The sequence below is a fragment of the Oncorhynchus mykiss genome, unplaced genomic scaffold (assembly GCF_057628025.1).
Source record: "Oncorhynchus mykiss isolate SJ-2025 unplaced genomic scaffold, ASM5762802v1 scaffold110, whole genome shotgun sequence".
NCBI lineage: Eukaryota > Metazoa > Chordata > Actinopteri > Salmoniformes > Salmonidae > Oncorhynchus > Oncorhynchus mykiss.
This window is the reverse complement of record NW_028322109.1, coordinates 148,479-167,500: the sequence shown is the minus strand read 5'-3', so window position 1 is coordinate 167,500 and position 19,022 is coordinate 148,479. Positions and strand designations below refer to the sequence as shown.

The following is a 19,022-nucleotide window of genomic DNA, read 5'->3' as shown; positions in this document are numbered from 1 at the left end:
TGGGAGACCGCCTGGGAATACCAGGTGCTGTAAGCTTTTTGTCACTGCCTTGTGGAATTTCAACTCTTTGTCCGTTTTTTCCCACAAGGTTGAAATATGTGCCCTCGCTTTGAAATAAGTAAGCAAGGTTAGTTTGTATTTCATCCAACAATCTGTGCTACAAATTATGGCTACAGTATATGCAATTTCTTCCACTTTTTGAGTGACACAAAGATGCTTATCTAAATGGTGAAAATGCAACAGCTGTTAATCAGGCTCACTTTGACTTTACATAGTGCAGCAAGAGATTGTTTCTCGCTTACGGCCACACCGGCCTGAGTACGCCTGATCTCGTCTGATCTCGGAAGCTAAGCAGGGTCGGGCCTGGTTAGTACTTGGATGGGAGACCGCCTGGGAATACCAGGTGCTGTAAGCTTTTTGTCACTGCCTTGTGGAATTTCAACTCTTTGTCCGTTTTTTCCCACAAGGTTGAAATATGTGCCCTCGCTTTGAAATAAGTAAGCAAGGTTAGTTTGTATTTCATCCAACAATCTGTGCTACAAATTATGGCTACAGTATATGCAATTTCTTCCACTTTTTGAGTGACACAAAGATGCTTATCTAAATGGTGAAAATGCAACAGCTGTTAATCAGGCTCACTTTGACTTTACATAGTGCAGCAAGAGATTGTTTCTCGCTTACGGCCACACCGGCCTGAGTACGCCTGATCTCGTCTGATCTCGGAAGCTAAGCAGGGTCGGGCCTGGTTAGTACTTGGATGGGAGACCGCCTGGGAATACCAGGTGCTGTAAGCTTTTTGTCACTGCCTTGTGGAATTTCAACTCTTTGTCCGTTTTTTCCCACAAGGTTGAAATATGTGCCCTCGCTTTGAAATAAGTAAGCAAGGTTAGTTTGTATTTCATCCAACAATCTGTGCTACAAATTATGGCTACAGTATATGCAATTTCTTCCACTTTTTGAGTGACACAAAGATGCTTATCTAAATGGTGAAAATGCAACAGCTGTTAATCAGGCTCACTTTGACTTTACATAGTGCAGCAAGAGATTGTTTCTCGCTTACGGCCACACCGGCCTGAGTACGCCTGATCTCGTCTGATCTCGGAAGCTAAGCAGGGTCGGGCCTGGTTAGTACTTGGATGGGAGACCGCCTGGGAATACCAGGTGCTGTAAGCTTTTTGTCACTGCCTTGTGGAATTTCAACTCTTTGTCCGTTTTTTCCCACAAGGTTGAAATATGTGCCCTCGCTTTGAAATAAGTAAGCAAGGTTAGTTTGTATTTCATCCAACAATCTGTGCTACAGTATATATGCAATTTCTTCCACTTTTTGAGTGACACAAAGATGCTTATCTAAATGGTGAAAATGCAACAGCTGTTAATCAGGCTCACTTTGACTTTACATAGTGCAGCAAGAGATTGTTTCTCGCTTACGGCCACACCGGCCTGAGTACGCCTGATCTCGTCTGATCTCGGAAGCTAAGCAGGGTCGGGCCTGGTTAGTACTTGGATGGGAGACCGCCTGGGAATACCAGGTGCTGTAAGCTTTTTGTCACTGCCTTGTGGAATTTCAACTCTTTGTCCGTTTTTTCCCACAAGGTTGAAATATGTGCCCTCGCTTTGAAATAAGTAAGCAAGGTTAGTTTGTATTTCATCCAACAATCTGTGCTACAAATTATGGCTACAGTATATGCAATTTCTTCCACTTTTTGAGTGACACAAAGATGCTTATCTAAATGGTGAAAATGCAACAGCTGTTAATCAGGCTCACTTTGACTTTACATAGTGCAGCAAGAGATTGTTTCTCGCTTACGGCCACACCGGCCTGAGTACGCCTGATCTCGTCTGATCTCGGAAGCTAAGCAGGGTCGGGCCTGGTTAGTACTTGGATGGGAGACCGCCTGGGAATACCAGGTGCTGTAAGCTTTTTGTCACTGCCTTGTGGAATTTCAACTCTTTGTCCGTTTTTTCCCACAAGGTTGAAATATGTGCCCTCGCTTTGAAATAAGTAAGCAAGGTTAGTTTGTATTTCATCCAACAATCTGTGCTACAAATTATGGCTACAGTATATGCAATTTCTTCCACTTTTTGAGTGACACAAAGATGCTTATCTAAATGGTGAAAATGCAACAGCTGTTAATCAGGCTCACTTTGACTTTACATAGTGCAGCAAGAGATTGTTTCTCGCTTACGGCCACACCGGCCTGAGTACGCCTGATCTCGTCTGATCTCGGAAGCTAAGCAGGGTCGGGCCTGGTTAGTACTTGGATGGGAGACCGCCTGGGAATACCAGGTGCTGTAAGCTTTTTGTCACTGCCTTGTGGAATTTCAACTCTTTGTCCGTTTTTTCCCACAAGGTTGAAATATGTGCCCTCGCTTTGAAATAAGTAAGCAAGGTTAGTTTGTATTTCATCCAACAATCTGTGCTACAAATTATGGCTACAGTATATGCAATTTCTTCCACTTTTTGAGTGACACAAAGATGCTTATCTAAATGGTGAAAATGCAACAGCTGTTAATCAGGCTCACTTTGACTTTACATAGTGCAGCAAGAGATTGTTTCTCGCTTACGGCCACACCGGCCTGAGTACGCCTGATCTCGTCTGATCTCGGAAGCTAAGCAGGGTCGGGCCTGGTTAGTACTTGGATGGGAGACCGCCTGGGAATACCAGGTGCTGTAAGCTTTTTGTCACTGCCTTGTGGAATTTCAACTCTTTGTCCGTTTTTTCCCACAAGGTTGAAATATGTGCCCTCGCTTTGAAATAAGTAAGCAAGGTTAGTTTGTATTTCATCCAACAATCTGTGCTACAAATTATGGCTACAGTATATGCAATTTCTTCCACTTTTTGAGTGACACAAAGATGCTTATCTAAATGGTGAAAATGCAACAGCTGTTAATCAGGCTCACTTTGACTTTACATAGTGCAGCAAGAGATTGTTTCTCGCTTACGGCCACACCGGCCTGAGTACGCCTGATCTCGTCTGATCTCGGAAGCTAAGCAGGGTCGGGCCTGGTTAGTACTTGGATGGGAGACCGCCTGGGAATACCAGGTGCTGTAAGCTTTTTGTCACTGCCTTGTGGAATTTCAACTCTTTGTCCGTTTTTTCCCACAAGGTTGAAATATGTGCCCTCGCTTTGAAATAAGTAAGCAAGGTTAGTTTGTATTTCATCCAACAATCTGTGCTACAAATTATGGCTACAGTATATGCAATTTCTTCCACTTTTTGAGTGACACAAAGATGCTTATCTAAATGGTGAAAATGCAACAGCTGTTAATCAGGCTCACTTTGACTTTACATAGTGCAGCAAGAGATTGTTTCTCGCTTACGGCCACACCGGCCTGAGTACGCCTGATCTCGTCTGATCTCGGAAGCTAAGCAGGGTCGGGCCTGGTTAGTACTTGGATGGGAGACCGCCTGGGAATACCAGGTGCTGTAAGCTTTTTGTCACTGCCTTGTGGAATTTCAACTCTTTGTCCGTTTTTTCCCACAAGGTTGAAATATGTGCCCTCGCTTTGAAATAAGTAAGCAAGGTTAGTTTGTATTTCATCCAACAATCTGTGCTACAAATTATGGCTACAGTATATGCAATTTCTTCCACTTTTTGAGTGACACAAAGATGCTTATCTAAATGGTGAAAATGCAACAGCTGTTAATCAGGCTCACTTTGACTTTACATAGTGCAGCAAGAGATTGTTTCTCGCTTACGGCCACACCGGCCTGAGTACGCCTGATCTCGTCTGATCTCGGAAGCTAAGCAGGGTCGGGCCTGGTTAGTACTTGGATGGGAGACCGCCTGGGAATACCAGGTGCTGTAAGCTTTTTGTCACTGCCTTGTGGAATTTCAACTCTTTGTCCGTTTTTTCCCACAAGGTTGAAATATGTGCCCTCGCTTTGAAATAAGTAAGCAAGGTTAGTTTGTATTTCATCCAACAATCTGTGCTACAAATTATGGCTACAGTATATGCAATTTCTTCCACTTTTTGAGTGACACAAAGATGCTTATCTAAATGGTGAAAATGCAACAGCTGTTAATCAGGCTCACTTTGACTTTACATAGTGCAGCAAGAGATTGTTTCTCGCTTACGGCCACACCGGCCTGAGTACGCCTGATCTCGTCTGATCTCGGAAGCTAAGCAGGGTCGGGCCTGGTTAGTACTTGGATGGGAGACCGCCTGGGAATACCAGGTGCTGTAAGCTTTTTGTCACTGCCTTGTGGAATTTCAACTCTTTGTCCGTTTTTTCCCACAAGGTTGAAATATGTGCCCTCGCTTTGAAATAAGTAAGCAAGGTTAGTTTGTATTTCATCCAACAATCTGTGCTACAAATTATGGCTACAGTATATGCAATTTCTTCCACTTTTTGAGTGACACAAAGATGCTTATCTAAATGGTGAAAATGCAACAGCTGTTAATCAGGCTCACTTTGACTTTACATAGTGCAGCAAGAGATTGTTTCTCGCTTACGGCCACACCGGCCTGAGTACGCCTGATCTCGTCTGATCTCGGAAGCTAAGCAGGGTCGGGCCTGGTTAGTACTTGGATGGGAGACCGCCTGGGAATACCAGGTGCTGTAAGCTTTTTGTCACTGCCTTGTGGAATTTCAACTCTTTGTCCGTTTTTTCCCACAAGGTTGAAATATGTGCCCTCGCTTTGAAATAAGTAAGCAAGGTTAGTTTGTATTTCATCCAACAATCTGTGCTACAAATTATGGCTACAGTATATGCAATTTCTTCCACTTTTTGAGTGACACAAAGATGCTTATCTAAATGGTGAAAATGCAACAGCTGTTAATCAGGCTCACTTTGACTTTACATAGTGCAGCAAGAGATTGTTTCTCGCTTACGGCCACACCGGCCTGAGTACGCCTGATCTCGTCTGATCTCGGAAGCTAAGCAGGGTCGGGCCTGGTTAGTACTTGGATGGGAGACCGCCTGGGAATACCAGGTGCTGTAAGCTTTTTGTCACTGCCTTGTGGAATTTCAACTCTTTGTCCGTTTTTTCCCACAAGGTTGAAATATGTGCCCTCGCTTTGAAATAAGTAAGCAAGGTTAGTTTGTATTTCATCCAACAATCTGTGCTACAAATTATGGCTACAGTATATGCAATTTCTTCCACTTTTTGAGTGACACAAAGATGCTTATCTAAATGGTGAAAATGCAACAGCTGTTAATCAGGCTCACTTTGACTTTACATAGTGCAGCAAGAGATTGTTTCTCGCTTACGGCCACACCGGCCTGAGTACGCCTGATCTCGTCTGATCTCGGAAGCTAAGCAGGGTCGGGCCTGGTTAGTACTTGGATGGGAGACCGCCTGGGAATACCAGGTGCTGTAAGCTTTTTGTCACTGCCTTGTGGAATTTCAACTCTTTGTCCGTTTTTTCCCACAAGGTTGAAATATGTGCCCTCGCTTTGAAATAAGTAAGCAAGGTTAGTTTGTATTTCATCCAACAATCTGTGCTACAAATTATGGCTACAGTATATGCAATTTCTTCCACTTTTTGAGTGACACAAAGATGCTTATCTAAATGGTGAAAATGCAACAGCTGTTAATCAGGCTCACTTTGACTTTACATAGTGCAGCAAGAGATTGTTTCTCGCTTACGGCCACACCGGCCTGAGTACGCCTGATCTCGTCTGATCTCGGAAGCTAAGCAGGGTCGGGCCTGGTTAGTACTTGGATGGGAGACCGCCTGGGAATACCAGGTGCTGTAAGCTTTTTGTCACTGCCTTGTGGAATTTCAACTCTTTGTCCGTTTTTTCCCACAAGGTTGAAATATGTGCCCTCGCTTTGAAATAAGTAAGCAAGGTTAGTTTGTATTTCATCCAACAATCTGTGCTACAAATTATGGCTACAGTATATGCAATTTCTTCCACTTTTTGAGTGACACAAAGATGCTTATCTAAATGGTGAAAATGCAACAGCTGTTAATCAGGCTCACTTTGACTTTACATAGTGCAGCAAGAGATTGTTTCTCGCTTACGGCCACACCGGCCTGAGTACGCCTGATCTCGTCTGATCTCGGAAGCTAAGCAGGGTCGGGCCTGGTTAGTACTTGGATGGGAGACCGCCTGGGAATACCAGGTGCTGTAAGCTTTTTGTCACTGCCTTGTGGAATTTCAACTCTTTGTCCGTTTTTTCCCACAAGGTTGAAATATGTGCCCTCGCTTTGAAATAAGTAAGCAAGGTTAGTTTGTATTTCATCCAACAATCTGTGCTACAAATTATGGCTACAGTATATGCAATTTCTTCCACTTTTTGAGTGACACAAAGATGCTTATCTAAATGGTGAAAATGCAACAGCTGTTAATCAGGCTCACTTTGACTTTACATAGTGCAGCAAGAGATTGTTTCTCGCTTACGGCCACACCGGCCTGAGTACGCCTGATCTCGTCTGATCTCGGAAGCTAAGCAGGGTCGGGCCTGGTTAGTACTTGGATGGGAGACCGCCTGGGAATACCAGGTGCTGTAAGCTTTTTGTCACTGCCTTGTGGAATTTCAACTCTTTGTCCGTTTTTTCCCACAAGGTTGAAATATGTGCCCTCGCTTTGAAATAAGTAAGCAAGGTTAGTTTGTATTTCATCCAACAATCTGTGCTACAAATTATGGCTACAGTATATGCAATTTCTTCCACTTTTTGAGTGACACAAAGATGCTTATCTAAATGGTGAAAATGCAACAGCTGTTAATCAGGCTCACTTTGACTTTACATAGTGCAGCAAGAGATTGTTTCTCGCTTACGGCCACACCGGCCTGAGTACGCCTGATCTCGTCTGATCTCGGAAGCTAAGCAGGGTCGGGCCTGGTTAGTACTTGGATGGGAGACCGCCTGGGAATACCAGGTGCTGTAAGCTTTTTGTCACTGCCTTGTGGAATTTCAACTCTTTGTCCGTTTTTTCCCACAAGGTTGAAATATGTGCCCTCGCTTTGAAATAAGTAAGCAAGGTTAGTTTGTATTTCATCCAACAATCTGTGCTACAAATTATGGCTACAGTATATGCAATTTCTTCCACTTTTTGAGTGACACAAAGATGCTTATCTAAATGGTGAAAATGCAACAGCTGTTAATCAGGCTCACTTTGACTTTACATAGTGCAGCAAGAGATTGTTTCTCGCTTACGGCCACACCGGCCTGAGTACGCCTGATCTCGTCTGATCTCGGAAGCTAAGCAGGGTCGGGCCTGGTTAGTACTTGGATGGGAGACCGCCTGGGAATACCAGGTGCTGTAAGCTTTTTGTCACTGCCTTGTGGAATTTCAACTCTTTGTCCGTTTTTTCCCACAAGGTTGAAATATGTGCCCTCGCTTTGAAATAAGTAAGCAAGGTTAGTTTGTATTTCATCCAACAATCTGTGCTACAAATTATGGCTACAGTATATGCAATTTCTTCCACTTTTTGAGTGACACAAAGATGCTTATCTAAATGGTGAAAATGCAACAGCTGTTAATCAGGCTCACTTTGACTTTACATAGTGCAGCAAGAGATTGTTTCTCGCTTACGGCCACACCGGCCTGAGTACGCCTGATCTCGTCTGATCTCGGAAGCTAAGCAGGGTCGGGCCTGGTTAGTACTTGGATGGGAGACCGCCTGGGAATACCAGGTGCTGTAAGCTTTTTGTCACTGCCTTGTGGAATTTCAACTCTTTGTCCGTTTTTTCCCACAAGGTTGAAATATGTGCCCTCGCTTTGAAATAAGTAAGCAAGGTTAGTTTGTATTTCATCCAACAATCTGTGCTACAAATTATGGCTACAGTATATGCAATTTCTTCCACTTTTTGAGTGACACAAAGATGCTTATCTAAATGGTGAAAATGCAACAGCTGTTAATCAGGCTCACTTTGACTTTACATAGTGCAGCAAGAGATTGTTTCTCGCTTACGGCCACACCGGCCTGAGTACGCCTGATCTCGTCTGATCTCGGAAGCTAAGCAGGGTCGGGCCTGGTTAGTACTTGGATGGGAGACCGCCTGGGAATACCAGGTGCTGTAAGCTTTTTGTCACTGCCTTGTGGAATTTCAACTCTTTGTCCGTTTTTTCCCACAAGGTTGAAATATGTGCCCTCGCTTTGAAATAAGTAAGCAAGGTTAGTTTGTATTTCATCCAACAATCTGTGCTACAAATTATGGCTACAGTATATGCAATTTCTTCCACTTTTTGAGTGACACAAAGATGCTTATCTAAATGGTGAAAATGCAACAGCTGTTAATCAGGCTCACTTTGACTTTACATAGTGCAGCAAGAGATTGTTTCTCGCTTACGGCCACACCGGCCTGAGTACGCCTGATCTCGTCTGATCTCGGAAGCTAAGCAGGGTCGGGCCTGGTTAGTACTTGGATGGGAGACCGCCTGGGAATACCAGGTGCTGTAAGCTTTTTGTCACTGCCTTGTGGAATTTCAACTCTTTGTCCGTTTTTTCCCACAAGGTTGAAATATGTGCCCTCGCTTTGAAATAAGTAAGCAAGGTTAGTTTGTATTTCATCCAACAATCTGTGCTACAAATTATGGCTACAGTATATGCAATTTCTTCCACTTTTTGAGTGACACAAAGATGCTTATCTAAATGGTGAAAATGCAACAGCTGTTAATCAGGCTCACTTTGACTTTACATAGTGCAGCAAGAGATTGTTTCTCGCTTACGGCCACACCGGCCTGAGTACGCCTGATCTCGTCTGATCTCGGAAGCTAAGCAGGGTCGGGCCTGGTTAGTACTTGGATGGGAGACCGCCTGGGAATACCAGGTGCTGTAAGCTTTTTGTCACTGCCTTGTGGAATTTCAACTCTTTGTCCGTTTTTTCCCACAAGGTTGAAATATGTGCCCTCGCTTTGAAATAAGTAAGCAAGGTTAGTTTGTATTTCATCCAACAATCTGTGCTACAAATTATGGCTACAGTATATGCAATTTCTTCCACTTTTTGAGTGACACAAAGATGCTTATCTAAATGGTGAAAATGCAACAGCTGTTAATCAGGCTCACTTTGACTTTACATAGTGCAGCAAGAGATTGTTTCTCGCTTACGGCCACACCGGCCTGAGTACGCCTGATCTCGTCTGATCTCGGAAGCTAAGCAGGGTCGGGCCTGGTTAGTACTTGGATGGGAGACCGCCTGGGAATACCAGGTGCTGTAAGCTTTTTGTCACTGCCTTGTGGAATTTCAACTCTTTGTCCGTTTTTTCCCACAAGGTTGAAATATGTGCCCTCGCTTTGAAATAAGTAAGCAAGGTTAGTTTGTATTTCATCCAACAATCTGTGCTACAAATTATGGCTACAGTATATGCAATTTCTTCCACTTTTTGAGTGACACAAAGATGCTTATCTAAATGGTGAAAATGCAACAGCTGTTAATCAGGCTCACTTTGACTTTACATAGTGCAGCAAGAGATTGTTTCTCGCTTACGGCCACACCGGCCTGAGTACGCCTGATCTCGTCTGATCTCGGAAGCTAAGCAGGGTCGGGCCTGGTTAGTACTTGGATGGGAGACCGCCTGGGAATACCAGGTGCTGTAAGCTTTTTGTCACTGCCTTGTGGAATTTCAACTCTTTGTCCGTTTTTTCCCACAAGGTTGAAATATGTGCCCTCGCTTTGAAATAAGTAAGCAAGGTTAGTTTGTATTTCATCCAACAATCTGTGCTACAAATTATGGCTACAGTATATGCAATTTCTTCCACTTTTTGAGTGACACAAAGATGCTTATCTAAATGGTGAAAATGCAACAGCTGTTAATCAGGCTCACTTTGACTTTACATAGTGCAGCAAGAGATTGTTTCTCGCTTACGGCCACACCGGCCTGAGTACGCCTGATCTCGTCTGATCTCGGAAGCTAAGCAGGGTCGGGCCTGGTTAGTACTTGGATGGGAGACCGCCTGGGAATACCAGGTGCTGTAAGCTTTTTGTCACTGCCTTGTGGAATTTCAACTCTTTGTCCGTTTTTTCCCACAAGGTTGAAATATGTGCCCTCGCTTTGAAATAAGTAAGCAAGGTTAGTTTGTATTTCATCCAACAATCTGTGCTACAAATTATGGCTACAGTATATGCAATTTCTTCCACTTTTTGAGTGACACAAAGATGCTTATCTAAATGGTGAAAATGCAACAGCTGTTAATCAGGCTCACTTTGACTTTACATAGTGCAGCAAGAGATTGTTTCTCGCTTACGGCCACACCGGCCTGAGTACGCCTGATCTCGTCTGATCTCGGAAGCTAAGCAGGGTCGGGCCTGGTTAGTACTTGGATGGGAGACCGCCTGGGAATACCAGGTGCTGTAAGCTTTTTGTCACTGCCTTGTGGAATTTCAACTCTTTGTCCGTTTTTTCCCACAAGGTTGAAATATGTGCCCTCGCTTTGAAATAAGTAAGCAAGGTTAGTTTGTATTTCATCCAACAATCTGTGCTACAAATTATGGCTACAGTATATGCAATTTCTTCCACTTTTTGAGTGACACAAAGATGCTTATCTAAATGGTGAAAATGCAACAGCTGTTAATCAGGCTCACTTTGACTTTACATAGTGCAGCAAGAGATTGTTTCTCGCTTACGGCCACACCGGCCTGAGTACGCCTGATCTCGTCTGATCTCGGAAGCTAAGCAGGGTCGGGCCTGGTTAGTACTTGGATGGGAGACCGCCTGGGAATACCAGGTGCTGTAAGCTTTTTGTCACTGCCTTGTGGAATTTCAACTCTTTGTCCGTTTTTTCCCACAAGGTTGAAATATGTGCCCTCGCTTTGAAATAAGTAAGCAAGGTTAGTTTGTATTTCATCCAACAATCTGTGCTACAAATTATGGCTACAGTATATGCAATTTCTTCCACTTTTTGAGTGACACAAAGATGCTTATCTAAATGGTGAAAATGCAACAGCTGTTAATCAGGCTCACTTTGACTTTACATAGTGCAGCAAGAGATTGTTTCTCGCTTACGGCCACACCGGCCTGAGTACGCCTGATCTCGTCTGATCTCGGAAGCTAAGCAGGGTCGGGCCTGGTTAGTACTTGGATGGGAGACCGCCTGGGAATACCAGGTGCTGTAAGCTTTTTGTCACTGCCTTGTGGAATTTCAACTCTTTGTCCGTTTTTTCCCACAAGGTTGAAATATGTGCCCTCGCTTTGAAATAAGTAAGCAAGGTTAGTTTGTATTTCATCCAACAATCTGTGCTACAAATTATGGCTACAGTATATGCAATTTCTTCCACTTTTTGAGTGACACAAAGATGCTTATCTAAATGGTGAAAATGCAACAGCTGTTAATCAGGCTCACTTTGACTTTACATAGTGCAGCAAGAGATTGTTTCTCGCTTACGGCCACACCGGCCTGAGTACGCCTGATCTCGTCTGATCTCGGAAGCTAAGCAGGGTCGGGCCTGGTTAGTACTTGGATGGGAGACCGCCTGGGAATACCAGGTGCTGTAAGCTTTTTGTCACTGCCTTGTGGAATTTCAACTCTTTGTCCGTTTTTTCCCACAAGGTTGAAATATGTGCCCTCGCTTTGAAATAAGTAAGCAAGGTTAGTTTGTATTTCATCCAACAATCTGTGCTACAAATTATGGCTACAGTATATGCAATTTCTTCCACTTTTTGAGTGACACAAAGATGCTTATCTAAATGGTGAAAATGCAACAGCTGTTAATCAGGCTCACTTTGACTTTACATAGTGCAGCAAGAGATTGTTTCTCGCTTACGGCCACACCGGCCTGAGTACGCCTGATCTCGTCTGATCTCGGAAGCTAAGCAGGGTCGGGCCTGGTTAGTACTTGGATGGGAGACCGCCTGGGAATACCAGGTGCTGTAAGCTTTTTGTCACTGCCTTGTGGAATTTCAACTCTTTGTCCGTTTTTTCCCACAAGGTTGAAATATGTGCCCTCGCTTTGAAATAAGTAAGCAAGGTTAGTTTGTATTTCATCCAACAATCTGTGCTACAAATTATGGCTACAGTATATGCAATTTCTTCCACTTTTTGAGTGACACAAAGATGCTTATCTAAATGGTGAAAATGCAACAGCTGTTAATCAGGCTCACTTTGACTTTACATAGTGCAGCAAGAGATTGTTTCTCGCTTACGGCCACACCGGCCTGAGTACGCCTGATCTCGTCTGATCTCGGAAGCTAAGCAGGGTCGGGCCTGGTTAGTACTTGGATGGGAGACCGCCTGGGAATACCAGGTGCTGTAAGCTTTTTGTCACTGCCTTGTGGAATTTCAACTCTTTGTCCGTTTTTTCCCACAAGGTTGAAATATGTGCCCTCGCTTTGAAATAAGTAAGCAAGGTTAGTTTGTATTTCATCCAACAATCTGTGCTACAAATTATGGCTACAGTATATGCAATTTCTTCCACTTTTTGAGTGACACAAAGATGCTTATCTAAATGGTGAAAATGCAACAGCTGTTAATCAGGCTCACTTTGACTTTACATAGTGCAGCAAGAGATTGTTTCTCGCTTACGGCCACACCGGCCTGAGTACGCCTGATCTCGTCTGATCTCGGAAGCTAAGCAGGGTCGGGCCTGGTTAGTACTTGGATGGGAGACCGCCTGGGAATACCAGGTGCTGTAAGCTTTTTGTCACTGCCTTGTGGAATTTCAACTCTTTGTCCGTTTTTTCCCACAAGGTTGAAATATGTGCCCTCGCTTTGAAATAAGTAAGCAAGGTTAGTTTGTATTTCATCCAACAATCTGTGCTACAAATTATGGCTACAGTATATGCAATTTCTTCCACTTTTTGAGTGACACAAAGATGCTTATCTAAATGGTGAAAATGCAACAGCTGTTAATCAGGCTCACTTTGACTTTACATAGTGCAGCAAGAGATTGTTTCTCGCTTACGGCCACACCGGCCTGAGTACGCCTGATCTCGTCTGATCTCGGAAGCTAAGCAGGGTCGGGCCTGGTTAGTACTTGGATGGGAGACCGCCTGGGAATACCAGGTGCTGTAAGCTTTTTGTCACTGCCTTGTGGAATTTCAACTCTTTGTCCGTTTTTTCCCACAAGGTTGAAATATGTGCCCTCGCTTTGAAATAAGTAAGCAAGGTTAGTTTGTATTTCATCCAACAATCTGTGCTACAAATTATGGCTACAGTATATGCAATTTCTTCCACTTTTTGAGTGACACAAAGATGCTTATCTAAATGGTGAAAATGCAACAGCTGTTAATCAGGCTCACTTTGACTTTACATAGTGCAGCAAGAGATTGTTTCTCGCTTACGGCCACACCGGCCTGAGTACGCCTGATCTCGTCTGATCTCGGAAGCTAAGCAGGGTCGGGCCTGGTTAGTACTTGGATGGGAGACCGCCTGGGAATACCAGGTGCTGTAAGCTTTTTGTCACTGCCTTGTGGAATTTCAACTCTTTGTCCGTTTTTTCCCACAAGGTTGAAATATGTGCCCTCGCTTTGAAATAAGTAAGCAAGGTTAGTTTGTATTTCATCCAACAATCTGTGCTACAAATTATGGCTACAGTATATGCAATTTCTTCCACTTTTTGAGTGACACAAAGATGCTTATCTAAATGGTGAAAATGCAACAGCTGTTAATCAGGCTCACTTTGACTTTACATAGTGCAGCAAGAGATTGTTTCTCGCTTACGGCCACACCGGCCTGAGTACGCCTGATCTCGTCTGATCTCGGAAGCTAAGCAGGGTCGGGCCTGGTTAGTACTTGGATGGGAGACCGCCTGGGAATACCAGGTGCTGTAAGCTTTTTGTCACTGCCTTGTGGAATTTCAACTCTTTGTCCGTTTTTTCCCACAAGGTTGAAATATGTGCCCTCGCTTTGAAATAAGTAAGCAAGGTTAGTTTGTATTTCATCCAACAATCTGTGCTACAAATTATGGCTACAGTATATGCAATTTCTTCCACTTTTTGAGTGACACAAAGATGCTTATCTAAATGGTGAAAATGCAACAGCTGTTAATCAGGCTCACTTTGACTTTACATAGTGCAGCAAGAGATTGTTTCTCGCTTACGGCCACACCGGCCTGAGTACGCCTGATCTCGTCTGATCTCGGAAGCTAAGCAGGGTCGGGCCTGGTTAGTACTTGGATGGGAGACCGCCTGGGAATACCAGGTGCTGTAAGCTTTTTGTCACTGCCTTGTGGAATTTCAACTCTTTGTCCGTTTTTTCCCACAAGGTTGAAATATGTGCCCTCGCTTTGAAATAAGTAAGCAAGGTTAGTTTGTATTTCATCCAACAATCTGTGCTACAAATTATGGCTACAGTATATGCAATTTCTTCCACTTTTTGAGTGACACAAAGATGCTTATCTAAATGGTGAAAATGCAACAGCTGTTAATCAGGCTCACTTTGACTTTACATAGTGCAGCAAGAGATTGTTTCTCGCTTACGGCCACACCGGCCTGAGTACGCCTGATCGTCTGATCTCGGAAGCTAAGCAGGGTCGGGCCTGGTTAGTACTTGGATGGGAGACCGCCTGGGAATACCAGGTGCTGTAAGCTTTTTGTCACTGCCTTGTGGAATTTCAACTCTTTGTCCGTTTTTTCCCACAAGGTTGAAATATGTGCCCTCGCTTTGAAATAAGTAAGCAAGGTTAGTTTGTATTTCATCCAACAATCTGTGCTACAAATTATGGCTACAGTATATGCAATTTCTTCCACTTTTTGAGTGACACAAAGATGCTTATCTAAATGGTGAAAATGCAACAGCTGTTAATCAGGCTCACTTTGACTTTACATAGTGCAGCAAGAGATTGTTTCTCGCTTACGGCCACACCGGCCTGAGTACGCCTGATCTCGTCTGATCTCGGAAGCTAAGCAGGGTCGGGCCTGGTTAGTACTTGGATGGGAGACCGCCTGGGAATACCAGGTGCTGTAAGCTTTTTGTCACTGCCTTGTGGAATTTCAACTCTTTGTCCGTTTTTTCCCACAAGGTTGAAATATGTGCCCTCGCTTTGAAATAAGTAAGCAAGGTTAGTTTGTATTTCATCCAACAATCTGTGCTACAAATTATGGCTACAGTATATGCAATTTCTTCCACTTTTTGAGTGACACAAAGATGCTTATCTAAATGGTGAAAATGCAACAGCTGTTAATCAGGCTCACTTTGACTTTACATAGTGCAGCAAGAGATTGTTTCTCGCTTACGGCCACACCGGCCTGAGTACGCCTGATCTCGTCTGATCTCGGAAGCTAAGCAGGGTCGGGCCTGGTTAGTACTTGGATGGGAGACCGCCTGGGAATACCAGGTGCTGTAAGCTTTTTGTCACTGCCTTGTGGAATTTCAACTCTTTGTCCGTTTTTTCCCACAAGGTTGAAATATGTGCCCTCGCTTTGAAATAAGTAAGCAAGGTTAGTTTGTATTTCATCCAACAATCTGTGCTACAAATTATGGCTACAGTATATGCAATTTCTTCCACTTTTTGAGTGACACAAAGATGCTTATCTAAATGGTGAAAATGCAACAGCTGTTAATCAGGCTCACTTTGACTTTACATAGTGCAGCAAGAGATTGTTTCTCGCTTACGGCCACACCGGCCTGAGTACGCCTGATCTCGTCTGATCTCGGAAGCTAAGCAGGGTCGGGCCTGGTTAGTACTTGGATGGGAGACCGCCTGGGAATACCAGGTGCTGTAAGCTTTTTGTCACTGCCTTGTGGAATTTCAACTCTTTGTCCGTTTTTTCCCACAAGGTTGAAATATGTGCCCTCGCTTTGAAATAAGTAAGCAAGGTTAGTTTGTATTTCATCCAACAATCTGTGCTACAAATTATGGCTACAGTATATGCAATTTCTTCCACTTTTTGAGTGACACAAAGATGCTTATCTAAATGGTGAAAATGCAACAGCTGTTAATCAGGCTCACTTTGACTTTACATAGTGCAGCAAGAGATTGTTTCTCGCTTACGGCCACACCGGCCTGAGTACGCCTGATCTCGTCTGATCTCGGAAGCTAAGCAGGGTCGGGCCTGGTTAGTACTTGGATGGGAGACCGCCTGGGAATACCAGGTGCTGTAAGCTTTTTGTCACTGCCTTGTGGAATTTCAACTCTTTGTCCGTTTTTTCCCACAAGGTTGAAATATGTGCCCTCGCTTTGAAATAAGTAAGCAAGGTTAGTTTGTATTTCATCCAACAATCTGTGCTACAAATTATGGCTACAGTATATGCAATTTCTTCCACTTTTTGAGTGACACAAAGATGCTTATCTAAATGGTGAAAATGCAACAGCTGTTAATCAGGCTCACTTTGACTTTACATAGTGCAGCAAGAGATTGTTTCTCGCTTACGGCCACACCGGCCTGAGTACGCCTGATCTCGTCTGATCTCGGAAGCTAAGCAGGGTCGGGCCTGGTTAGTACTTGGATGGGAGACCGCCTGGGAATACCAGGTGCTGTAAGCTTTTTGTCACTGCCTTGTGGAATTTCAACTCTTTGTCCGTTTTTTCCCACAAGGTTGAAATATGTGCCCTCGCTTTGAAATAAGTAAGCAAGGTTAGTTTGTATTTCATCCAACAATCTGTGCTACAAATTATGGCTACAGTATATGCAATTTCTTCCACTTTTTGAGTGACACAAAGATGCTTATCTAAATGGTGAAAATGCAACAGCTGTTAATCAGGCTCACTTTGACTTTACATAGTGCAGCAAGAGATTGTTTCTCGCTTACGGCCACACCGGCCTGAGTACGCCTGATCTCGTCTGATCTCGGAAGCTAAGCAGGGTCGGGCCTGGTTAGTACTTGGATGGGAGACCGCCTGGGAATACCAGGTGCTGTAAGCTTTTTGTCACTGCCTTGTGGAATTTCAACTCTTTGTCCGTTTTTTCCCACAAGGTTGAAATATGTGCCCTCGCTTTGAAATAAGTAAGCAAGGTTAGTTTGTATTTCATCCAACAATCTGTGCTACAAATTATGGCTACAGTATATGCAATTTCTTCCACTTTTTGAGTGACACAAAGATGCTTATCTAAATGGTGAAAATGCAACAGCTGTTAATCAGGCTCACTTTGACTTTACATAGTGCAGCAAGAGATTGTTTCTCGCTTACGGCCACACCGGCCTGAGTACGCCTGATCTCGTCTGATCTCGGAAGCTAAGCAGGGTCGGGCCTGGTTAGTACTTGGATGGGAGACCGCCTGGGAATACCAGGTGCTGTAAGCTTTTTGTCACTGCCTTGTGGAATTTCAACTCTTTGTCCGTTTTTTCCCACAAGGTTGAAATATGTGCCCTCGCTTTGAAATAAGTAAGCAAGGTTAGTTTGTATTTCATCCAACAATCTGTGCTACAAATTATGGCTACAGTATATGCAATTTCTTCCACTTTTTGAGTGACACAAAGATGCTTATCTAAATGGTGAAAATGCAACAGCTGTTAATCAGGCTCACTTTGACTTTACATAGTGCAGCAAGAGATTGTTTCTCGCTTACGGCCACACCGGCCTGAGTACGCCTGATCTCGTCTGATCTCGGAAGCTAAGCAGGGTCGGGCCTGGTTAGTACTTGGATGGGAGACCGCCTGGGAATACCAGGTGCTGTAAGCTTTTTGTCACTGCCTTGTGGAATTTCAACTCTTTGTCCGTTTTTTCCCACAAGGTTGAAATATGTGCCCTCGCTTTGAAATAAGTAAGCAAGGTTAGTTTGTATTTCATCCAACAATCTGTGCTACAAATTATGGCTACAGTATATGCAATTTCTTCCACTTTTTGAGTGACACAAAGATGCTTATCTAAATGGTGAAAATGCAACAGCTGTTAATCAGGCTCACTTTGACTTTACATAGTGCAGCAAGAGATTGTTTCTCGCTTACGGCCACACCGGCCTGAGTACGCCTGATCTCGTCTGATCTCGGAAGCTAAGCAGGGTCGGGCCTGGTTAGTACTTGGATGGGAGACCGCCTGGGAATACCAGGTGCTGTAAGCTTTTTGTCACTGCCTTGTGGAATTTCAACTCTTTGTCCGTTTTTTCCCACAAGGTTGAAATATGTGCCCTCGCTTTGAAATAAGTAAGCAAGGTTAGTTTGTATTTCATCCAACAATCTGTGCTACAAATTATGGCTACAGTATATGCAATTTCTTCCACTTTTTGAGTGACACAAAGATGCTTATCTAAATGGTGAAAATGCAACAGCTGTTAATCAGGCTCACTTTGACTTTACATAGTGCAGCAAGAGATTGTTTCTCGCTTACGGCCACACCGGCCTGAGTACGCCTGATCTCGTCTGATCTCGGAAGCTAAGCAGGGTCGGGCCTGGTTAGTACTTGGATGGGAGACCGCCTGGGAATACCAGGTGCTGTAAGCTTTTTGTCACTGCCTTGTGGAATTTCAACTCTTTGTCCGTTTTTTCCCACAAGGTTGAAATATGTGCCCTCGCTTTGAAATAAGTAAGCAAGGTTAGTTTGTATTTCATCCAACAATCTGTGCTACAAATTATGGCTACAGTATATGCAATTTCTTCCACTTTTTGAGTGACACAAAGATGCTTATCTAAATGGTGAAAATGCAACAGCTGTTAATCAGGCTCACTTTGACTTTACATAGTGCAGCAAGAGATTGTTTCTCGCTTACGGCCACACCGGCCTGAGTACGCCTGATCTCGTCTGATCTCGGAAGCTAAGCAGGGTCGGGCCTGGTTAGTACTTGGATGGGAGACCGCCTGGGAATACCAGGTGCTGTAAGCTTTTTGTCACTGCCTTGTGGAATTTCAACTCTTTGTCCGTTTTTTCCCACAAGGTTGAAATATGTGCCCTCGCTTTGAAATAAGTAAGCAAGGTTAGTTTGTATTTCATCCAACAATCTGTGCTACAAATTATGGCTACAGTATATGCAATTTCTTCCACTTTTTGAGTGACACAAAGATGCTTATCTAAATGGTGAAAATGCAACAGCTGTTAATCAGGCTCACTTTGACTTTACATAGTGCAGCAAGAGATTGTTTCTCGCTTACGGCCACACCGGCCTGAGTACGCCTGATCTCGTCTGATCTCGGAAGCTAAGCAGGGTCGGGCCTGGTTAGTACTTGGATGGGAGACCGCCTGGGAATACCAGGTGCTGTAAGCTTTTTGTCACTGCCTTGTGGAATTTCAACTCTTTGTCCGTTTTTTCCCAC

General features: G+C 43.8%; 50 non-coding genes and 1 pseudogene across 50 annotated transcripts in view; all 51 read left to right on the top strand.

Moving 5' to 3' along the window:
- Positions 1-36, top strand: part of LOC149969658 (5S ribosomal RNA) — a 119-nt gene extending 83 nt beyond the window's left edge. The window contains exon 1 of the ribosomal RNA XR_016494492.1: positions 1-36. This exon is cut by the window's left edge and continues 83 nt beyond it. This is a non-coding gene — a ribosomal RNA (5S ribosomal RNA).
- Positions 37-296: 260 nt separating this feature from the next.
- On the top strand, positions 297-415 carry LOC149969657 (5S ribosomal RNA). The gene has a single exon (XR_016494491.1). It is a non-coding gene; the product is annotated as a 5S ribosomal RNA (ribosomal RNA).
- Positions 416-675: 260 nt separating this feature from the next.
- Positions 676-794, top strand: LOC149969656 (5S ribosomal RNA). The gene has a single exon (XR_016494490.1). It is a non-coding gene; the product is annotated as a 5S ribosomal RNA (ribosomal RNA).
- A 260-nt stretch (positions 795-1,054) lies between these two features.
- Positions 1,055-1,173, top strand: LOC149969655 (5S ribosomal RNA). The gene has a single exon (XR_016494489.1). It is a non-coding gene; the product is annotated as a 5S ribosomal RNA (ribosomal RNA).
- Positions 1,174-1,422: 249 nt separating this feature from the next.
- On the top strand, positions 1,423-1,541 carry LOC149969654 (5S ribosomal RNA). The gene has a single exon (XR_016494488.1). It is a non-coding gene; the product is annotated as a 5S ribosomal RNA (ribosomal RNA).
- A 260-nt stretch (positions 1,542-1,801) lies between these two features.
- LOC149969653 (5S ribosomal RNA) lies at positions 1,802-1,920 on the top strand. The gene has a single exon (XR_016494487.1). It is a non-coding gene; the product is annotated as a 5S ribosomal RNA (ribosomal RNA).
- A 260-nt stretch (positions 1,921-2,180) lies between these two features.
- Positions 2,181-2,299, top strand: LOC149969652 (5S ribosomal RNA). Its single transcript, XR_016494486.1, has one exon. It is a non-coding gene; the product is annotated as a 5S ribosomal RNA (ribosomal RNA).
- A 260-nt stretch (positions 2,300-2,559) lies between these two features.
- LOC149969651 (5S ribosomal RNA) lies at positions 2,560-2,678 on the top strand. The gene has a single exon (XR_016494485.1). It is a non-coding gene; the product is annotated as a 5S ribosomal RNA (ribosomal RNA).
- Positions 2,679-2,938: 260 nt separating this feature from the next.
- LOC149969650 (5S ribosomal RNA) lies at positions 2,939-3,057 on the top strand. Its single transcript, XR_016494484.1, has one exon. It is a non-coding gene; the product is annotated as a 5S ribosomal RNA (ribosomal RNA).
- A 260-nt stretch (positions 3,058-3,317) lies between these two features.
- On the top strand, positions 3,318-3,436 carry LOC149969649 (5S ribosomal RNA). Its single transcript, XR_016494483.1, has one exon. It is a non-coding gene; the product is annotated as a 5S ribosomal RNA (ribosomal RNA).
- Positions 3,437-3,696: 260 nt separating this feature from the next.
- LOC149969648 (5S ribosomal RNA) lies at positions 3,697-3,815 on the top strand. Its single transcript, XR_016494481.1, has one exon. It is a non-coding gene; the product is annotated as a 5S ribosomal RNA (ribosomal RNA).
- A 260-nt stretch (positions 3,816-4,075) lies between these two features.
- LOC149969647 (5S ribosomal RNA) lies at positions 4,076-4,194 on the top strand. The gene has a single exon (XR_016494480.1). It is a non-coding gene; the product is annotated as a 5S ribosomal RNA (ribosomal RNA).
- A 260-nt stretch (positions 4,195-4,454) lies between these two features.
- Positions 4,455-4,573, top strand: LOC149969646 (5S ribosomal RNA). Its single transcript, XR_016494479.1, has one exon. It is a non-coding gene; the product is annotated as a 5S ribosomal RNA (ribosomal RNA).
- Positions 4,574-4,833: 260 nt separating this feature from the next.
- LOC149969645 (5S ribosomal RNA) lies at positions 4,834-4,952 on the top strand. Its single transcript, XR_016494478.1, has one exon. It is a non-coding gene; the product is annotated as a 5S ribosomal RNA (ribosomal RNA).
- Positions 4,953-5,212: 260 nt separating this feature from the next.
- LOC149969644 (5S ribosomal RNA) lies at positions 5,213-5,331 on the top strand. Its single transcript, XR_016494477.1, has one exon. It is a non-coding gene; the product is annotated as a 5S ribosomal RNA (ribosomal RNA).
- A 260-nt stretch (positions 5,332-5,591) lies between these two features.
- On the top strand, positions 5,592-5,710 carry LOC149969643 (5S ribosomal RNA). The gene has a single exon (XR_016494476.1). It is a non-coding gene; the product is annotated as a 5S ribosomal RNA (ribosomal RNA).
- A 260-nt stretch (positions 5,711-5,970) lies between these two features.
- On the top strand, positions 5,971-6,089 carry LOC149969642 (5S ribosomal RNA). Its single transcript, XR_016494475.1, has one exon. It is a non-coding gene; the product is annotated as a 5S ribosomal RNA (ribosomal RNA).
- Positions 6,090-6,349: 260 nt separating this feature from the next.
- LOC149969641 (5S ribosomal RNA) lies at positions 6,350-6,468 on the top strand. Its single transcript, XR_016494474.1, has one exon. It is a non-coding gene; the product is annotated as a 5S ribosomal RNA (ribosomal RNA).
- A 260-nt stretch (positions 6,469-6,728) lies between these two features.
- On the top strand, positions 6,729-6,847 carry LOC149969640 (5S ribosomal RNA). The gene has a single exon (XR_016494473.1). It is a non-coding gene; the product is annotated as a 5S ribosomal RNA (ribosomal RNA).
- A 260-nt stretch (positions 6,848-7,107) lies between these two features.
- LOC149969639 (5S ribosomal RNA) lies at positions 7,108-7,226 on the top strand. Its single transcript, XR_016494472.1, has one exon. It is a non-coding gene; the product is annotated as a 5S ribosomal RNA (ribosomal RNA).
- Positions 7,227-7,486: 260 nt separating this feature from the next.
- On the top strand, positions 7,487-7,605 carry LOC149969638 (5S ribosomal RNA). The gene has a single exon (XR_016494470.1). It is a non-coding gene; the product is annotated as a 5S ribosomal RNA (ribosomal RNA).
- A 260-nt stretch (positions 7,606-7,865) lies between these two features.
- LOC149969637 (5S ribosomal RNA) lies at positions 7,866-7,984 on the top strand. Its single transcript, XR_016494469.1, has one exon. It is a non-coding gene; the product is annotated as a 5S ribosomal RNA (ribosomal RNA).
- Positions 7,985-8,244: 260 nt separating this feature from the next.
- LOC149969636 (5S ribosomal RNA) lies at positions 8,245-8,363 on the top strand. Its single transcript, XR_016494468.1, has one exon. It is a non-coding gene; the product is annotated as a 5S ribosomal RNA (ribosomal RNA).
- A 260-nt stretch (positions 8,364-8,623) lies between these two features.
- LOC149969635 (5S ribosomal RNA) lies at positions 8,624-8,742 on the top strand. Its single transcript, XR_016494467.1, has one exon. It is a non-coding gene; the product is annotated as a 5S ribosomal RNA (ribosomal RNA).
- A 260-nt stretch (positions 8,743-9,002) lies between these two features.
- On the top strand, positions 9,003-9,121 carry LOC149969634 (5S ribosomal RNA). Its single transcript, XR_016494466.1, has one exon. It is a non-coding gene; the product is annotated as a 5S ribosomal RNA (ribosomal RNA).
- A 260-nt stretch (positions 9,122-9,381) lies between these two features.
- On the top strand, positions 9,382-9,500 carry LOC149969633 (5S ribosomal RNA). The gene has a single exon (XR_016494465.1). It is a non-coding gene; the product is annotated as a 5S ribosomal RNA (ribosomal RNA).
- Positions 9,501-9,760: 260 nt separating this feature from the next.
- Positions 9,761-9,879, top strand: LOC149969632 (5S ribosomal RNA). Its single transcript, XR_016494464.1, has one exon. It is a non-coding gene; the product is annotated as a 5S ribosomal RNA (ribosomal RNA).
- Positions 9,880-10,139: 260 nt separating this feature from the next.
- Positions 10,140-10,258, top strand: LOC149969631 (5S ribosomal RNA). Its single transcript, XR_016494463.1, has one exon. It is a non-coding gene; the product is annotated as a 5S ribosomal RNA (ribosomal RNA).
- Positions 10,259-10,518: 260 nt separating this feature from the next.
- Positions 10,519-10,637, top strand: LOC149969630 (5S ribosomal RNA). Its single transcript, XR_016494462.1, has one exon. It is a non-coding gene; the product is annotated as a 5S ribosomal RNA (ribosomal RNA).
- A 260-nt stretch (positions 10,638-10,897) lies between these two features.
- LOC149969629 (5S ribosomal RNA) lies at positions 10,898-11,016 on the top strand. The gene has a single exon (XR_016494461.1). It is a non-coding gene; the product is annotated as a 5S ribosomal RNA (ribosomal RNA).
- Positions 11,017-11,276: 260 nt separating this feature from the next.
- On the top strand, positions 11,277-11,395 carry LOC149969628 (5S ribosomal RNA). The gene has a single exon (XR_016494459.1). It is a non-coding gene; the product is annotated as a 5S ribosomal RNA (ribosomal RNA).
- A 260-nt stretch (positions 11,396-11,655) lies between these two features.
- LOC149969627 (5S ribosomal RNA) lies at positions 11,656-11,774 on the top strand. The gene has a single exon (XR_016494458.1). It is a non-coding gene; the product is annotated as a 5S ribosomal RNA (ribosomal RNA).
- Positions 11,775-12,034: 260 nt separating this feature from the next.
- On the top strand, positions 12,035-12,153 carry LOC149969626 (5S ribosomal RNA). Its single transcript, XR_016494457.1, has one exon. It is a non-coding gene; the product is annotated as a 5S ribosomal RNA (ribosomal RNA).
- Positions 12,154-12,413: 260 nt separating this feature from the next.
- On the top strand, positions 12,414-12,532 carry LOC149969625 (5S ribosomal RNA). The gene has a single exon (XR_016494456.1). It is a non-coding gene; the product is annotated as a 5S ribosomal RNA (ribosomal RNA).
- Positions 12,533-12,792: 260 nt separating this feature from the next.
- Positions 12,793-12,911, top strand: LOC149969624 (5S ribosomal RNA). The gene has a single exon (XR_016494455.1). It is a non-coding gene; the product is annotated as a 5S ribosomal RNA (ribosomal RNA).
- A 260-nt stretch (positions 12,912-13,171) lies between these two features.
- On the top strand, positions 13,172-13,290 carry LOC149969623 (5S ribosomal RNA). The gene has a single exon (XR_016494453.1). It is a non-coding gene; the product is annotated as a 5S ribosomal RNA (ribosomal RNA).
- A 260-nt stretch (positions 13,291-13,550) lies between these two features.
- On the top strand, positions 13,551-13,669 carry LOC149969622 (5S ribosomal RNA). Its single transcript, XR_016494452.1, has one exon. It is a non-coding gene; the product is annotated as a 5S ribosomal RNA (ribosomal RNA).
- A 260-nt stretch (positions 13,670-13,929) lies between these two features.
- Positions 13,930-14,048, top strand: LOC149969621 (5S ribosomal RNA). The gene has a single exon (XR_016494451.1). It is a non-coding gene; the product is annotated as a 5S ribosomal RNA (ribosomal RNA).
- A 260-nt stretch (positions 14,049-14,308) lies between these two features.
- On the top strand, positions 14,309-14,425 carry LOC149969620 (5S ribosomal RNA; annotated as a pseudogene).
- Positions 14,426-14,685: 260 nt separating this feature from the next.
- Positions 14,686-14,804, top strand: LOC149969619 (5S ribosomal RNA). The gene has a single exon (XR_016494450.1). It is a non-coding gene; the product is annotated as a 5S ribosomal RNA (ribosomal RNA).
- A 260-nt stretch (positions 14,805-15,064) lies between these two features.
- On the top strand, positions 15,065-15,183 carry LOC149969618 (5S ribosomal RNA). The gene has a single exon (XR_016494449.1). It is a non-coding gene; the product is annotated as a 5S ribosomal RNA (ribosomal RNA).
- A 260-nt stretch (positions 15,184-15,443) lies between these two features.
- Positions 15,444-15,562, top strand: LOC149969617 (5S ribosomal RNA). Its single transcript, XR_016494447.1, has one exon. It is a non-coding gene; the product is annotated as a 5S ribosomal RNA (ribosomal RNA).
- A 260-nt stretch (positions 15,563-15,822) lies between these two features.
- LOC149969616 (5S ribosomal RNA) lies at positions 15,823-15,941 on the top strand. Its single transcript, XR_016494446.1, has one exon. It is a non-coding gene; the product is annotated as a 5S ribosomal RNA (ribosomal RNA).
- A 260-nt stretch (positions 15,942-16,201) lies between these two features.
- Positions 16,202-16,320, top strand: LOC149969615 (5S ribosomal RNA). The gene has a single exon (XR_016494445.1). It is a non-coding gene; the product is annotated as a 5S ribosomal RNA (ribosomal RNA).
- Positions 16,321-16,580: 260 nt separating this feature from the next.
- On the top strand, positions 16,581-16,699 carry LOC149969614 (5S ribosomal RNA). Its single transcript, XR_016494443.1, has one exon. It is a non-coding gene; the product is annotated as a 5S ribosomal RNA (ribosomal RNA).
- A 260-nt stretch (positions 16,700-16,959) lies between these two features.
- LOC149969613 (5S ribosomal RNA) lies at positions 16,960-17,078 on the top strand. The gene has a single exon (XR_016494442.1). It is a non-coding gene; the product is annotated as a 5S ribosomal RNA (ribosomal RNA).
- Positions 17,079-17,338: 260 nt separating this feature from the next.
- On the top strand, positions 17,339-17,457 carry LOC149969612 (5S ribosomal RNA). The gene has a single exon (XR_016494441.1). It is a non-coding gene; the product is annotated as a 5S ribosomal RNA (ribosomal RNA).
- A 260-nt stretch (positions 17,458-17,717) lies between these two features.
- On the top strand, positions 17,718-17,836 carry LOC149969611 (5S ribosomal RNA). Its single transcript, XR_016494440.1, has one exon. It is a non-coding gene; the product is annotated as a 5S ribosomal RNA (ribosomal RNA).
- A 260-nt stretch (positions 17,837-18,096) lies between these two features.
- Positions 18,097-18,215, top strand: LOC149969610 (5S ribosomal RNA). The gene has a single exon (XR_016494439.1). It is a non-coding gene; the product is annotated as a 5S ribosomal RNA (ribosomal RNA).
- A 260-nt stretch (positions 18,216-18,475) lies between these two features.
- LOC149969609 (5S ribosomal RNA) lies at positions 18,476-18,594 on the top strand. Its single transcript, XR_016494438.1, has one exon. It is a non-coding gene; the product is annotated as a 5S ribosomal RNA (ribosomal RNA).
- A 260-nt stretch (positions 18,595-18,854) lies between these two features.
- Positions 18,855-18,973, top strand: LOC149969608 (5S ribosomal RNA). Its single transcript, XR_016494437.1, has one exon. It is a non-coding gene; the product is annotated as a 5S ribosomal RNA (ribosomal RNA).
- Positions 18,974-19,022: the final 49 nt, after the last annotated feature.